Genomic DNA, 16,181 nt, shown 5'->3' on the forward strand with positions numbered 1-16,181 from the left:
GTTCAATTCCCAACACATGGTGAAAGAGAGGGATTGGCTCCTGAAAGTTGTCCTCTGACCCTCACACATGCTAGATATAGCATGTGTGCCCCTGTCTTTGTGGGCACAATGATAAATAAAATGTATTAAACTTTTAAACCAGATGTATGAGGAACCACAAATGGAATGTGTCACTGAGGAAGCTGAAGGAATATACAAGCCTTCACTTTCTCATGCCTTCTTCTGATATCCAAACCCAAATGAGAGCCAAGTATCTGTACATGGAAGGACTGGCCTCTGGGCACAAGACAGGGGGGCAAAGGATCAATGGGACAAGCCCAGTGCAGTGGACACATGATGGGGGAATGTCTTTCTGTATGTTGTGAAAATATGTTGCTTTGATTGGTTGATAAATAAAGCTGGTTGGCCTATGGCAAGACAGCTTAGAGGCAGGTGGAAATCCAAACAGATAGATCGACAGGAAGAGAAAGGAGAGGCAAAGCAGACACCAGCTGCCACCAAAGGAACAACATGCCAGCAGACTGGTAAGCCACAGCCATGTGATAACTTATAGATTAATAAAAATGGGTTAAGTTATAAGAGCTAGCTAGCAAGAAGCTTGAGCCATAGGCTATGGCCATGCAATTTATAATTGATATAAGCCTCTGTGTGTTTACTTGGGTTTGAGAGGTTGCAGGACCAGGCAGTACACAGGAATTTTATAAATGGCTGTGGGACCTTGGTGCCGGGTGAGACCAGGAAAACTTCTAGCTACAGACATGTCATGGTAAGTTTTCTTCCAGAATAACATAAGCTCTACCCTCACTCTTCCCTTGTACATAGATTGAGTTAAGCACTTGGCAAGCTCAGGGGAAGGGACTGAGCATAGTGGGGTCAGTACTTTTGGGTCTCTCTCACCAGAACCAGCCTATGTGGAGGGTGTCTCTGCTTTGACAGCACATTGCTCAGTCATCTGGCTGTGCTGGTGAATGGGAACAGTCAGGGTCAATACAGGACGAAGTTCTTAATGCACTAAAATAAGGTTTCTACTCTACTTGAGAGGATGATAATGATTGTAATAATAAATCCCATTATTATGATAAGGTTTAATCCCTGCACTTTACACATTAAAATTTGGTTTAAGATAATTGCAATATTAAAATATTTATTTTTAAGAAGTATTTAAATATTTATTTTATTGATTAGTGTGTTTGGGCATGACATGTACATGTGGAGGTCAGAGGACAGCTTTGTGGACTCAGTTCTCTCCTTCCACCTTTATGTCATGGCCTGGTTTGAAAGAGAATGTTGCCAATAGGCTTAGATACTCAAAAATTTGGTCCTCAGTTGGTGGTGCTATTTGGGAGGTTATGGAACTTTTGGGATGTGAGGCCTTGGTGGAGGAAGTATGTCATTGGCCCTGAGATGTGATCTCTCAGCTTCCTATTTCTGCTGCCATGCTTCTGCCATTTTGGGTATCTAGCCCTTGGGAAACAAGCCAAACTCTTCAAGTTACTTTTGTTCCGGGGGTCAATAAGGCCCTGGATGGCAGGAAGACAGTCACCCCTGCCTGATGCAGTACCATTCAGATGGAGTCTAGCCAGCTGGGGTCCTCAAAGCCCTGGCTGGCGGGAAGGCAGCCATGGGTTGCATGGGGTATGTAGGCCTTCTTATGATGAGGAGATAAGTGGTGGAGAAATGGGAGAGAGAGAGAAGCGGAATGGTTCATGCATTGTAGAAAGACGAAAAAAGGAAGAAATGAAGACGTCGAGGAGTGGCAGATGTAGGAGGCCTGCTTGCCACCAGGGCCATGGTAATGTCTGGGCCAGGCTGCTGCCAAGGGTCATGTCTGGGTCCCTGGTCCTATAGGAACCAGTGTCTGTATTGATGTCCATGGCTCCTGTTGCTGTCGAGTGCCATGATGATTACAGCGAGCTGAGTTGCTTCATTGGATGAGGTTAGGGTCCATGAGCCATGCTGCCACCTGGAGTCATGGTGACAGCCAGGCCTAGGCTGCTGCCAAAGACCATATCTGGGTAAGTGGTCCTACCACAATGGAGGTCTTTGTTGATGCTCATGTCCCATGTTGCCACCAAAGGCCACAAGAAACCTGGGGACTGGGCTGCAACCTGTGGCCTTATTGGTGTTCATGGGCCATACTACTGCCAGAGCCATCCTGATCTGAGTGGCCAGGGCTACCACTTAGAGCTAGGATATCAACCAGTCTGAGCTGCTGCCTAGGGCCATGTCTGGGTCCATGGCCCAGCTACAGCTAGGGTCTGTGTTGAAGTCTGTGGCCCAGGTTGCCACTAGAGCCCATATAGAGGCCCAGGATCTGGGCCAGAGCCCACAGCTTATAGTCTGGGGGCCACACCATAGCATGGGGCCATACAGATATGGGTGGCCTGTGCTGCCACCCAGGACCATCTGGGTTCAAGCACTGCTGAGGGCCATGTCTGGGTCCGTGGCCCTATAGTGGCTAGGGTCCGGATTTACATGTGGCTTCTGTTGTCACTGAGTGCCATGAGGAAGCCCAGGGTCAGGTTAGCCACCTGAGTCCAGGTTGGTATCCAAGGGCCAGGATGCATCCAGATCTGAGTAGCCTGCACTGCTACTCAATGTCATGGTGATGTCTGGGTCAGAGCTGCAGCTGAAGGCCATGTCCTTGGCCCTACTGCAGCCAGGGTCTGTGCTGATGTCCGATGATGTTCCTGTTACCATTGAAGGTCATACAGACATCTGAGGTTGAGGGCCATGTTGGTGTCTCAGGGCCATACAGTGGTGACATCCAGACCCAGCGGCTGCTGAGGACCATGTTGGGGTCTATAGTCCCACCAAGGTGGGGGGTCTGTGCAGAAGTCCAGGTACTGCACTGCCACCAAAGTCATATAGAGGCCCAGGGTTGGGGCTACAACCTGAGGCCTTGTTGGTGTTCTGTGGCCACATGGCCACCAGAACCATTCCCACCTGAGTGGCCATTCCTTTTACCCAGAGCCAGGATGTCATTTGGGCCCAAGCTGCTACCAAGGGCCATGTCTGGGTCCAGGTTCAGCTGCAGCTGGGGTCTGTGTTGATGACTATGGCCTGTGTCACACCTCAGGATGCCTTAGGAACCATGGGAGATGAAATCAAAGGGCCATACTGAGCTGGCTCCACCCATTGTTGGCCCGGGGAGAGCTGGCCTTGCTTCCCTGGACCCTACAACAAGAGAGCTGGCCCCTGCACTCAGGAAAGATGGCCCCCACCCCTATCCACAGGCAAGGGTGAACTGACCCTGAGGGCATGCATGGAGGCAAGCTGACTCTGCTCCCTCGACTGAGGTGGGTGGCGCCAGTAGCCTGGACTGACCAGCTTGGCTTCCACCCATACCCACAGCCGGGCCTTGGGTTGACCCACACTAGCATCTACCCCATCTAGGACCTGCTGGAGCTCCTGAAGGGATTGGTCCTCTGGGACAATACCCACAGGATCTCCGAGAGTCCGGTGGCCACAGGATACCCCAGAGGAGTTCTGGTGAGGATCTAGTGAGGGTGGTGTACCAGAAACCAGAGGCCTTGAACCAGACCAGGCACTCATTGTGATGCACAGTTGCTAGAAAAGCTGATGAGACAAAGGGGTGTAATATATCATACGCTGCAGCCTCCAATGCCACCGAGACAAATGAAGAGGTGGTGGAGAGGCAGGAAAGAATGAGAAGCAAAGAGATTTTTCTGTTGTTTCTGTTTTTGTTTGCTTGCTTGTTTATTTTGTTTTATTTTCTTGGGGGGGGGTCTTTTTTGGAGGGTGCAGCCAGGATGAGAGGAGAATATGGGGGGACCAGGAGGTAAGCAGAATTGAGATGCATGATATGAAACTCCCAAAGAGTAAATAAAGGAGTTAAAGAAGAAAAGACAAAAAGTTATTTTGGGTCATTTATCACAGCCACAGGGAAGTAAGTTATACACATGAGGTCCAGGGGTGAACCCACTGAACCATCTTGCCAGCCCTAACTTGTTTATCATGTTATGCTGTGATTTTTAACTTTCTTACAGATCTCATGTTCTGTTGTAGCTAGGAGATACGATCAATTGGTAGTGATGAGTTTTTCATTTACTGGAGAAATTTCTGAGTTTTAAAGGGTAATTACTTTCTGACTTTCTCAGTGAAATGTCTACCCAGATGAACAAGAACTAGGAAGGAGCCTTCTCCTCCCGAGTGTAAGACCAGGGTTTGTGTAAGACCGAGGCTGCAGAAAAGGAGCGAGTTTCCTGATTCCTAAGACAAAGTGAGGGGTAAATCTTCATTCTCCAAAGACACGAATTGTTCTTGTCAAGTCTCATGGAGACAAATAAAGACAACAGACCAGGGCTGTTGGGGCTAGGATGGAGACTGGTCCTTGTGCCATCTGCTGAACCCAGAAGCACCTGCCCAGACTCCCTGGTGTGTGTTAAAAACCAGTCATGGGACGAATTTAGAGACCTCCTGGGACCCACCCCACAATGGCGGCTTCTAGGAGTTTGTTAGAAACTATTATTCAAAACAAATTGAATTGAGGCTAGAATGGAGTTTCAATTTCATTGAAGTCTGAAGATAACAAATCTGTAAGGTCATTTTATATCAAATTAAGAGACAAAAATTTTGCTTCCATAGTTGCTACAAAGATATAAATAATGGAGACTGGGCAAAATAACAAAATGCAGCCTATATATATTAACACATATACAAATTTGATGTATATGCAACATATATTTTACTCACATAACACAGCTAATTACTGGAGCAGCATGCTTATTTTCTGGATACTTTTGATCAATTTCACATACTGCCAAAAGAAATGGAAATATTTAGATACATGCTCGGACCAGAGCACATGTTGGAAGACTTTCCGGTCACTCTAACTCTACCCTAAAGAGATGGACTCCAGCTGTAATGTGTGCCACCTCTTGTCAATCAGTGACATTAGCAAATCTCCATATGTTAGCAACCCAGTTTTTCTTTGCAACATTCTTCATTCACGACACTATAGTGCTGTAACCGAGCAGTCCGTTTTAAACAAAATTACTTGCAAGGCAGAGGGTATTATATTTGTTTGTAAAGCTTTTGTAAATAAAGGCATCGGAGATGTTGTTGTTCTAAATACCTTAGTGGCCAAGTTTCAAATTACCTTGTTAGGAGCTTCAAGGACCCAAACCCTCAGGGGGCTATACTTGGGTGAGGGCATTAGAGGAGCAGAGTGCCAAGTCACCCAGCGAGCTGGAGACTGGAATTCAGGTGACCAGGATGGGGCCAGTGTTCACACCGGTTATGAGACAGCCCATGATGCTGAGGCCACTCTGGAAGCAACACACTTTCCTTAATGGATTCTTGGCAACTCTAGGGCATGTTCCATCCAAGGCTGTGTGGAGATCACCTGTGTACACCACAGACAAGATGCTAATAGAGTAGTAAATATTTACTAAGTTTAAACCATCTGATACAGCATGTTGAATGCTTGGATTCTTCATAATTCTACAAGATATTAAATGTGTTAATTTTGAATATAAAATTTGGGCCAACCCATGATGCCTAGAGAGGTGGAGTTGCTTGCTCAGAGTTACACAGCTTGCCATTTGCCACAGGCTCCCCTGCATTCCCCCCCCCCCTCCGCACCCCAGACCTGGTTTCTCTGTGTAGCTTTGGAGCCTGTCCTGAAACTCACTCTGTAGACCAGGCTGGCCTTGAACTCCGAGATTCGCCAGTTTCTGCCTCCTGAGTGGAGGGATTAAAGGCATATGCTACCACCACCCAGCTCCCAACTTTTTAAAAAATGTTAGTTGAAGCTGCTGACCTCATGGCAGCCAATGGGCTATGAGGGACATGGCGAATGTGACCTCCTGGATGAGGCCTTTTCTCCAGGCTGTCTTCTCAAGCACAGACTCCCTCACCCACCCACGGCCCCCACCCAGCAGGAATGCTGTTTAAGTTGAAGCCAACTTCACAGAGGGTGGGTGCGTCAATCTTGCTGTATTTAACCCACTACAGATTTTCCTTTTGGTATCAGGTTACCCTGAGTAGCCTGGGCTCAACCTGAGATCTCCTAAATGTATATATTACCATTAGCTCAGTCTAGGTTAATCATGTTTACATACTCCAGTGGGCTGAGTCCACATGAAGTACTGGGGCTGTGCAAAGCACATGGGCAGACCCTTGAAAGGAATCTGAAGATGTGACAGCTTTTAAAGGAACAGTGGCAGCAGCTGGTCTCTTAAAGTGGGTCAAGGTCCATTCTATAGCTCTGTGTGCTCATTTTTCAAATATTTTTAGACTGAGGAGATCATGCTTTGGGAGGTCTTATGGGTTATATAGAATATTAATCACACACTATAGAATATTAATGCAACCTCAAATATAAATGTGCTTTTCAACATCTATCAGTTCATGTAGTAGGAAACAGTTTTGCACATTAATTACTGCTGTGGTCTGAATGTTGGTAGCCTCTCCTTCATGTTTGAAATCTAATCTTTAGTGCCATAGAAATAAGCCCCAAGAGGGTGTTTCGATTACAATGGGGAGTCCTCATGAGCCACAGGGAGCCAGCTCGCTTTTCCCATCATGAGAGGTCACAGTAAGAAGGGACAATCTCAGCCGGGCAGCAGTGGTGCATACGCCTTTAATCCCAGCACTCGGGAGGCAGAGCCAGGCGGATCTCTGTGAGTTCGAGGCCACCTGGACTACAGAGTGAGTTCCAGGGAAGGCGCAAAGCTTTACAGAGAAACCCTGTCTCGAAAAAACAAACAAACAAACAAACAAACAAACAAACAAACAAACAAAGCAGGGACAATCTCTGATCCAGGAAACGGGCCCTCAGTGTCACCAAATCTGTTGGCCCTCCTGTGAGGTCCATGGTCTGGTGCCAGGAAGCAGTGGAGCTGTGGAAGGCTGGGAGTTTGAAGAGAATTCAAAAATCATAGACAAGATGAGTTTTATTCACTTCAGGTGAAGCCTGAAGGCCTTCACACAAACCATTAGGCAAGCATCCTGGCACACCCATACCCTAGCATAACTGCCCCCTGGCACACAGGCCACTTGGAGGTAAAGGCCAAGGTTCAGATGAAGGCCCAATTCCTCCATGTAGTATTTATACAGAATCACACAAAGTGGCACTCTGCCCAAAATAGCAACGCCATCTGTTACATAACTATTTTCTTGGGGTTCCTGAGATATCAGTTAAGTCATTTTGATGACTCATACCCCACTGTCCCCAAGACTATCAGCCATGTTTTAGCCATCTCTCCTCAGACCCATATAAGCATCATGTTGTCCAAATATAAACTGGCCCTTTTGGCCTTCTGTTCCCAGCAACCGAGCTTCCAGAATGTGAGTACCATGAACTTATGGGAAGAAGCGTGCTCTCTTCTGGCAGCCTGACCTACGTCCTGCAAACTGCACTGCACACAGAAGAACCTGAATGACTCGATGTTGGACGGAATGTTCTAGGGATGTTGAACAGAATAGCAGAGCAAATTGACCAAACAAACAAACAAACAAAACCCAAACAAACACCACCACCAAAACAAAAACACAACCACAAAACGAAAACCCAAAAACAAACCTGAAAAAGTATATAGTATCATAGAAATTAATATTATGACTTTCCAACCCCACCCCTCCCTACCCTTGCTTTTGTATGTTTCTTCTCAATTGAAGATGAAGCATAGCACCTGCACGCTCTGTCAGTCTTTCTTCTACATCCTGATCACAGCAATTTCCCCTCCCTCCTCTCCTCCCATTCCCTCCCTCCACTTTTTCTCTGCCCCCCCCCCCTTCAGCTCCTCCTCTGTTTCTGTTCAGAAAGGGGGCAGGCCTCCCATGGGTTATCAACAAAGCATGGCATATCAAGTTGCAGCAAGACTCCCCTGTATTCAGGCTGGACAAGGCAATCCAGCATGAGGAACGAGTTCCCAAGAGCCAGTCAAAGCACCAGGGACAGCCCTGCTCCCATTGCCAGGAGTCCCACAAGCACACCAAGCTACACAACTGTCACACATATGCAGAGGGCCTAGGTCAGTCCCATGCAGGCTTCTTGGCTGTTGGTTCAGAAACAGAAACCAAGGAACAAAACACCCATCCAAGAAAGACAAACACGGGAATCAACACCTAGGCTTATAATCAGTCCCAATCCAATATTCTTTAAAATTCTCTGGTCTGGATAAAATCTATAAGGCAAAGATTTCTGGGTGAGGTGGTAGATTAGGAGCTGCCTCCATATGGCTTGGGACAAACAGATCCCACTCTACTGAGTGAAGAGATCTGGAGAATCCCAGTGACAGGACAGCTCAGAGTAGGGAAAGGAAGGTCACGTGACTCCAGGTGGGGAAGGGAAGCAGAGACCACATCTAGGGCCTGGAATATGGATCCAGTATCCATATCTCGTGGCTCATAATCACCTGTAACTCCAGCTCCAAGGGCTCTGACACCCTCTTCTCACCTCCAAGGACACCCGTGTACATTTTCACACTTACCCCCCACACATAGATACATCAATAATAAAATAAATCTTAGAGGAAGAAAAGCCTCATCCCGAAGAAAAGGCAGGCCAAAAGGATGAGAGAACTGGCACGCTACAGGGCCAACCACAGTTGTCACAAGCATGAGGAGGGCTCATGGAGGGTCAGCATGAAAGCTCTATTTTGGCCGGGCAGTGGTGGTGCATGTCTTTAATCCCAGCACTTGGGAGGCAGAAGCAGGTGGATCTCAGTGAGTTCAATGCCAGCCTGGTCTACGAAGCAAGTTCCAGGACAGCCAGGAAGAGAAAGTCCGTCTCAAAAAAAAAAAAAAAAAAAAAAAAAAAAAAAAAAAAAGAAAGAAAAGACAAGAAAAAGGAAGAAAAGGAAGTTCCACCTTGAGCCATGGCCAGGGGGCCATCTTGAGAGGAAATTTGTTGAAAACTGATCTATGACAAGTCAGAGACCTGGAAGCCAATCTGCATAGCTTCAGGGAGGGTAGGAGGGTCTAACACTATCAAGCCCCACCCCCATGCCGGTGACCGGAGATAATGGCTGTGCAAGTGACATGTGCCAGTGAAGCAGCCTCACCCTCAGTGGTTAGGAGCTGAGAGTATCTTTGGAGTTTGGTAACCCCAAGCCTGATGTCAGGGTGTAGATCAGCCGTGGGGCTACTTATCTGCCATGGAGTCTGAGCAGTCTGACGTTCTGAAGAACTTGATATCCACGTCCTTTCTGGAGGAGCGCAGGTGCGCATGCGCAGACCCCAGGGCTATCTTGCTTTCTCCATATCTGAAGCATCTGGGAAACTTTCTCCAAGTAGAAGTTAACCCCCCAGGGCGGAGTAGCTGGACTCTCTGAGAGCTGAGAGAACTTGCCTGAAGGGAAGAAGGTCCTGAAGTGAACACATCTCTGTCTAGCATAGGCTTGGTGCTACTTACTGTTAATCACAGAAATACGAGGGTTCACAAACCCAACCCCAGCCCCCTGCATCCACTGAGAGCCTTAAATTTTAGATGACACACAAAGTTGTTCAACACATTTCCCCTCGTGTTTCCTCTTTTCTTTATCATACTTGTAAAAGTATTTTGACTTTAGCTTATGTTATAAAAATGACTTAGCCGGGTGATGATGATGCACAACTTTGATCCCAGCAATCTGGAGGCAAAGGCAGCTGGATCTCTGAGTTCAAGGCCAGCCTGGTCTACAGAGCGAGTTCTAATATATCCAAGGATACACAGAGAAACCCTGTCTCAAAAAACTAAAACAAACAAACAACAAGAAAAGTGATTTTGTTTTTTAATTTTTATTTCCCTTTGTATATTTGATCTTATTTATGCATTTTTTCCGTAATTTGGTGTGTCTTATTTTACCTCTCCTGGTTCCCTGTTTTCTTTGATTATGCTTTTAGTAGAATTTTGGCTTTATCTTACCTGTAAAAGAATGGATTTTGCCGGGAAGTGGTGACGCACGCCTTTAATCCCAGCACTCGGGAGGCAGAGGCAGGCGGATCTCTGTGAATTCGAGGCCAGCCTGGACTACCAAGTGAGTTCCAGAAAAGGCGCAAAGCTACACAGAGAAACCTTGTCTCGAAAAACAAACAAACAAACAAAAAACCCAAAGAATGGGTTTTATGGTTTTATTCTGCTTCTTAAGTTTATCTAATTTGTAAACGCAATTTGTCATTTTTGGGGTGAAAATTTCTCTCCCTTCTTTCTGTCTCCTGTTCTCCCCCCCCCCAAGCTTCCTCCATTCTTCTCATCTATTTTATTTAGCCATGCTGCTCGTCTGTCTCCTGCAGTCTGTTTATCTCACTGATTTACCATTCCTACATTTATTTATTTCTGCCAGTTTTTGTTTTTTTGGTCATTGGTGATAGATTCATGGGCTCTATTGTAATTTAAGTGTATTTTTCTTATTTGGTTTTGTCATTATAACATTTTTTTTCCTGAGCAGTAGTAGGGAGTCAACCCTCAAGAGTTAGGCCACTTATGAAGAACATCCTCAAATAAAACCAGAAGAGCTATCCAAGCCAACACATATGCAACTGTTAACACACAAGCAAAAACAAAAAACAAAAACAAAAACCTCCCTCCCCCAAAAAAAGGAAGTCATCAGGATACCTACAGAAGATACACTCCTTAATTAACTGAATTCAGAGACACTTTGGACATGATGCCCAAAGTTCACTTGTTCATGGAGGATAAAAATCCTGAGCAGATGAAGTAAAGCAATCAATTCAAGAACTAGAGAAGAAAGCCATCAACCATGATGAGAAGGTGAACAAGATAGAGAAGGTCAGCAATGTGAATGAGAAAGTGAGAAAAAAGGGGTGAGAAAATCAAGAGTTTGAAAAAGAGAGAAACAGGAATACTGGCAATGAGAAACTCAATGAATCAAATATATAAACACCATAGTGGAAAGTGTCACGGAGGATGAGGCTGAGGAGAGACCACATCCAGTTAGTAATTCAGAGGAAACATGTAAATGAGCATGACCATAACATCTAAGAACTCTGGGATACAATCAAGAGACCAAGTTGAGAATCCATGGATAGAAAGAGGAATGCAGAAAAGCCAAAGGCACAGAGAATTTATTCAATGAAATTGTAAGAGGGAATTTCCTAAATCTTGGTTTAAAAAAAAAGACATATTAGTACTAGAGACATTTTGAACCTTGGACAGATATGGCCAGATTGATAAGGACCTCTCCCTGATACACTACAGTTGAGATGCTTGAAGTCATCAACAGACTATAAAATGTCAACACACAGGCAGAATGACATCAGATCTGAACAGAGACCCCTAAAGCTAAAAAAGCATGGGATGCATGAAGTATGTTAAGCTCTGAAAGTAAATGACTGTTAAATAAAATTGCTATATCCTGAAGAGACATCATGATGTTTTATCACAATAGAAGGCAAACGTAACTAAGACAAAAGTCATGGCAGAAATTAATGGAATGGTCACTAAAACAATATACAGAATCTGTTGAAGAGTTGGGGGTCTTGTTTGTTTGAGACAGGGTCTCACTATGTAGTTCTGGCTGTCTTGGAACTCACAGAGATCCACCTGCTTCTGCTTCCTTGGTCCTGGGATTAAAGGCATGTGCCACAATGCCTGGTTTAAGAATTTGTTCTTTGAAAAAAAATAAATAAATACAATTGACAAACAAATAAACTAACAAAGAGACAGGACCCAAGTTAATAAAATTAGAGATGAAAAGGTGGCATAATAGATACCAGTGACTCCAGAAGATCCCTGTGGAATCCTTTGAAGTATTCAGAAAACCTGGAAAATCTGAAAGTGGATAAATTCTTAGACACATGTGATCTATCAATATAAACCAGGTTATAAACAAGTTGAGCAGATCTCAAATAAGATGGAAGCAGTAATCTCCTAACAAAGAGGAAACCCAGGAGGACAGATAGTCACCTGTGAGCTGTATCAAAACTTGAAAGAGTTCACAGCAGTGGTTCTCCAAGCAGTCCATAAAATGGGAAGAGAAGGTATACAACCACACTTATTCTATGAAGCCAGCATCACCCCGGTATCAAAACTGGATAAAACACACACACACACAAAACAAAACAAAACAAAACAAAACAAAACAAAACAAAACAAAACAAAACAAAACAAAACAAAAAAACAAAACCATAGACCAATTTCCCTGATGAACATAGACACAAAAATCCTCAATTAAAATACTTCTAAATGAATTGAGCAACACATTAAGAGGACCATGCACCATACCCATGGCAGGCAGTTTCATTCTAGGGATGCCATGATGGTTCAACACATACAAGTTACATGTAATAAGGAACATGTGTGGTATTGTGTTACCCAAAATATTGTGCATGCTAATAAACTTATCTGGGGTCAGAGACAGAACAACCACAATATTAAACATAAAGGATAGGCAGTAGTAGCACACACCTTTAATCCTAGCATTCCAGAGGCAGAAATCCATGTGTTCAAGGATACAGACAGGCATGGTGACTCATCATGCCTTTAATCCCAGAAAGCAAGCCTTTAATCCCAGAGAGTGGTGGTAGAAAACAAAAAGGTATATAAGGCGTGAGGACCAGAAACTAGCAGCATTTGGCTGGTTAAGCGTTCAGGCTTCTAGCAACACAGTTCAGCTGAGACCCATTCTGGATGAGGACTCAAGAGACCTCCAGTCTGAAGAAACAAGACCAGCTGAGAAGTTGGCCAGGTGAGGTTAGCTGTGGCTTGTTCTGTCTCTCTGATCTTCCAGTTCACCCCAATACTTGGCTCTGGGTTTGATTTTATTAATAAGAACTTTTGCCAGGTGGTGGTGGCGCATACCTTTAATCCCAGCACTCGGGAGGCAGAGCCAGGCGGATCTCTGGGAGTTCAAGGCCAGCCTGGGCTACCAAGTGAGTTCCAGGAAAGGCGCAAAGCTACACAGAGAAACCCTGTCTCGAAAAACCAAAAAAAAAAAAAAAAAAAAAAAAACCTTTTAAGATTCCTGCTACACACATGCATAGACTTTAGGACAGAAATCACACGATCAATTCAATAGATGTAAAAAGCCTGTGACAAAGTCCAACATCTTATTAGGACAAAAGTCCTGCAGATGCCAGGAGTAGAAAGAACGTATCTCAATACAATAAAGGCTATATATGACAAGTCTGTGTATAGCTATAATATACTAACTGGAAAAAAAACCTAGCATTTCCTCTAGTCTGTATGACTACCACGTTCAATCTTCCCATCACAGGCAGTAAATACAGTGTAATGTTTAATGTTGCTGCTAATGGGACAAGAGAAATACAAGGCATACAAATAGGAAAGGAAATCAAATTATGCCCATTATACAGACATGATCTTTTACTTAAAAAAAAAATTCTAATGATTCCACCAGAAAACTCTTAGACCTCATAAACACTTTCTGCAAACTAACAAAATCAACATACAAAAGCCTAAATGACAGCAATGAATTTGACAGTAAGAAATTAGGTGGAAAAAAAAGTCTCACTCACAATGGCTTTTAAAAATACCTAGGAATAAACCGAATGGAGGATGTGAAAGACTTCTTCACTAAGCACATTAAAACCTTGAAGAAAGAAGTTGAAGGTACTAGAAGATGAAAAGATCTTCAATGCCAATGAACTGGCAGAATTGGTTACTAAAAGTGATCTCACATTCAAGTCAATCCTCATCAGAATTCTAATAGCATCTTTCATAAAATTATCAAAACAACCCAAAAATGGATAGAGTACAAAAGGCCTCAAATAGCCTAAGCAATCCCAAGAAGAAAGAACAGAGCTAATGGCCTTATGATAGCCAACCTCAAATTATATTAGAGTCACTGTAACAGAAGGACATGGTATTGAAAGACAATGGAATAGGACAGAGGACTGGGAAATAACTCCACACAGCTGAAGCCTTTTGATAAACCTTTTGATAAGGTTAAAGTATTCAAAGCCAGGCCTGGTGGCACATGCCTTTAATCCCAGCAATTGGGAGGCAGAGGCAAACGGATCTGGGTGAGTTCGAGGCCAGCCTGGTATACAAAGTGAGTTGCAGGACAGCCAGGGCTACATAGAGAAACCTTGTCTTGAAAAAACAAACAAACAAACAAACAAACAAACCAAACAACAACAAGGAGAAGAAACCATGTATTTGAGAAAAGGCAGCCTCTTCCTTAAACTGGGGAAACTAGGTATCTACATTTAGAGGACTGTAACTAAACCCATATCTATTCCAAGTGGGTCAAAGACCTTCATGTAGGACTTAAAATTTTGAATTCCTAAAGGAAAACACTCCGCTCTAAAGGCAGAAGCATGGACTTTCTGAAAAGGACTCCACTATCACAGGAAATCCCATCCCAAGAACTGACTGACTGGATTACACGACATAAAAAAAAAAAAAGCAAAAACAAAAACAAACAAACTTCTGCACAGCAAAAGAAACCAGCAGCAGATGGAAGAGAAAATCCGCGCACCACCCAACAGGAGATCAAGATTAGAGTCTGTGAAGAATTAAAAAAAAAAAAAAAATTCATCCAACCAATAGGCAGGCTGATGATTCAAACAGTTCTCAACAGAAGACATACAAACGGGCAGTAAACATTTTAAATAATGTTTATCATCCTCATCCATTAATCAATGCAAATTAAAACCACACTGAGATTCCATCTCCTGTGAGAATGGAGATACCAAAGAAAACAAAAGACAAAAAATGCAGGTGGAAAGAACTCCGACAAACTGGTGCAGCCAATGTGGAAACCAGCATGGAGGCTCCTCAGATATTTAAACTACTGTGCAATCCAGCTAGCCCCTCTTGAGCATATATCTGAAGGAATCGGAGTCAGCCCACAACAGATAAAACTGCACGTTTACTGCTGCAGTCTTCTCAACAGCCAAGACATGGAACCAACAGACGAGTGGATGAAGAAAATGTGGAAGGTTAATGTACAGAGAGGTCTCAATAATGTGATGCCACTCAAGGGGAAAAAAATGAATGAAACCAGACATCGCATTAAGTGAAATAAGCCAGATTCAAATGTTACATTTTCTACTAGAGGAGGAATCTGCTAAGTATGAGTGTTTGTTCATGTATGAGACATGAAGGCAGAAGGATTTACATGGGGGGAACAGGACTAGAAAGAGGGTGGGCTGGTGGAGCTATGGGGGTGGGCAATGTGAGTAAAGCACAAGGATACTTGTATGCAACAGTATCATAAAGCCATCACTTTGTGCACTTTAAGATTATCCAGATTATCCAAGTACTTTCAGGGTAAATATAAAGCCCTCATGTTCAGATTAAATTGATTAGACATCTACTGAGAAGGGGTGACAGGGACATTCCTGCCAGAGCCATCTCATTTGGATGCAGAGGGAGTCACATGACTTTTAAAAATACTAAATTTGCACTTGACAGCTTTTTTGCACATTCTTTGTTTGCCAGTGATTTTTTTTCTTTTCCAGCTTTTATTTTGCAGTCTACCATTTTTTTTTTTTAAAACTGTAGTTCAAATAAAGGAAATCAATATAAAATGTCATTGGCTTGGCACTATTTAATCCCAACTGTATTTGCAAACTAATTTCCCCAGGAAATGGGGATGACATGTTCACATTAATGCCAATTTTTCCTTTCATGTGTCCAGTGCTGATGTTCTTCCAATCAAAATTTCAGTGTGTTTTGACCAACTGATTTACAAATGCTTAGGGAAGATCAAACAGCCTAGAAATACTGCTCTCACGACAGCTTGTTTCATGATGCTACAGAGGGTCTCCTACGGAGGGGCTCCCCACTTGCTGTACACCCGAGTCAGTGAGAACTGACTTGTTCTTAACTTCGAAACGGGCTCAGCATACAGATCCATACACATAGGAACTGCAAACATGGGCTGACAGCTCATAGTGAATCCTGGACTCTCCAATACTGGGTGCTTGAGACATGATGAAAATCTCCTTGGAATGGCCCTTTGGGAGAATTCCCATCTATTAGGGTTCAAATACTTTTCATATAGCAAATAATCCGGGCTTGATCTTCCAGAAAAAGATTGCCGCAAACCTTGAGACTGAGGGGTTGCTTTACCACTGTGTCTACTGTGGTAAGGGAATTTACCTTTAACAATTTAACATTAAAGACTCTAAGCTTCACGGAGCGAAGTATTTTTAAAATAAAATAAAAAAAAAATGGAACAACCTTCTTGAGGGGTCAGACACTCAGGCAGGTGAAGCACCCACGGACATCTCCACCAAGGCCA

The sequence above is a fragment of the Peromyscus eremicus genome, chromosome 10 (genome assembly GCF_949786415.1).
Source record: "Peromyscus eremicus chromosome 10, PerEre_H2_v1, whole genome shotgun sequence".
NCBI lineage: Eukaryota > Metazoa > Chordata > Mammalia > Rodentia > Cricetidae > Peromyscus > Peromyscus eremicus.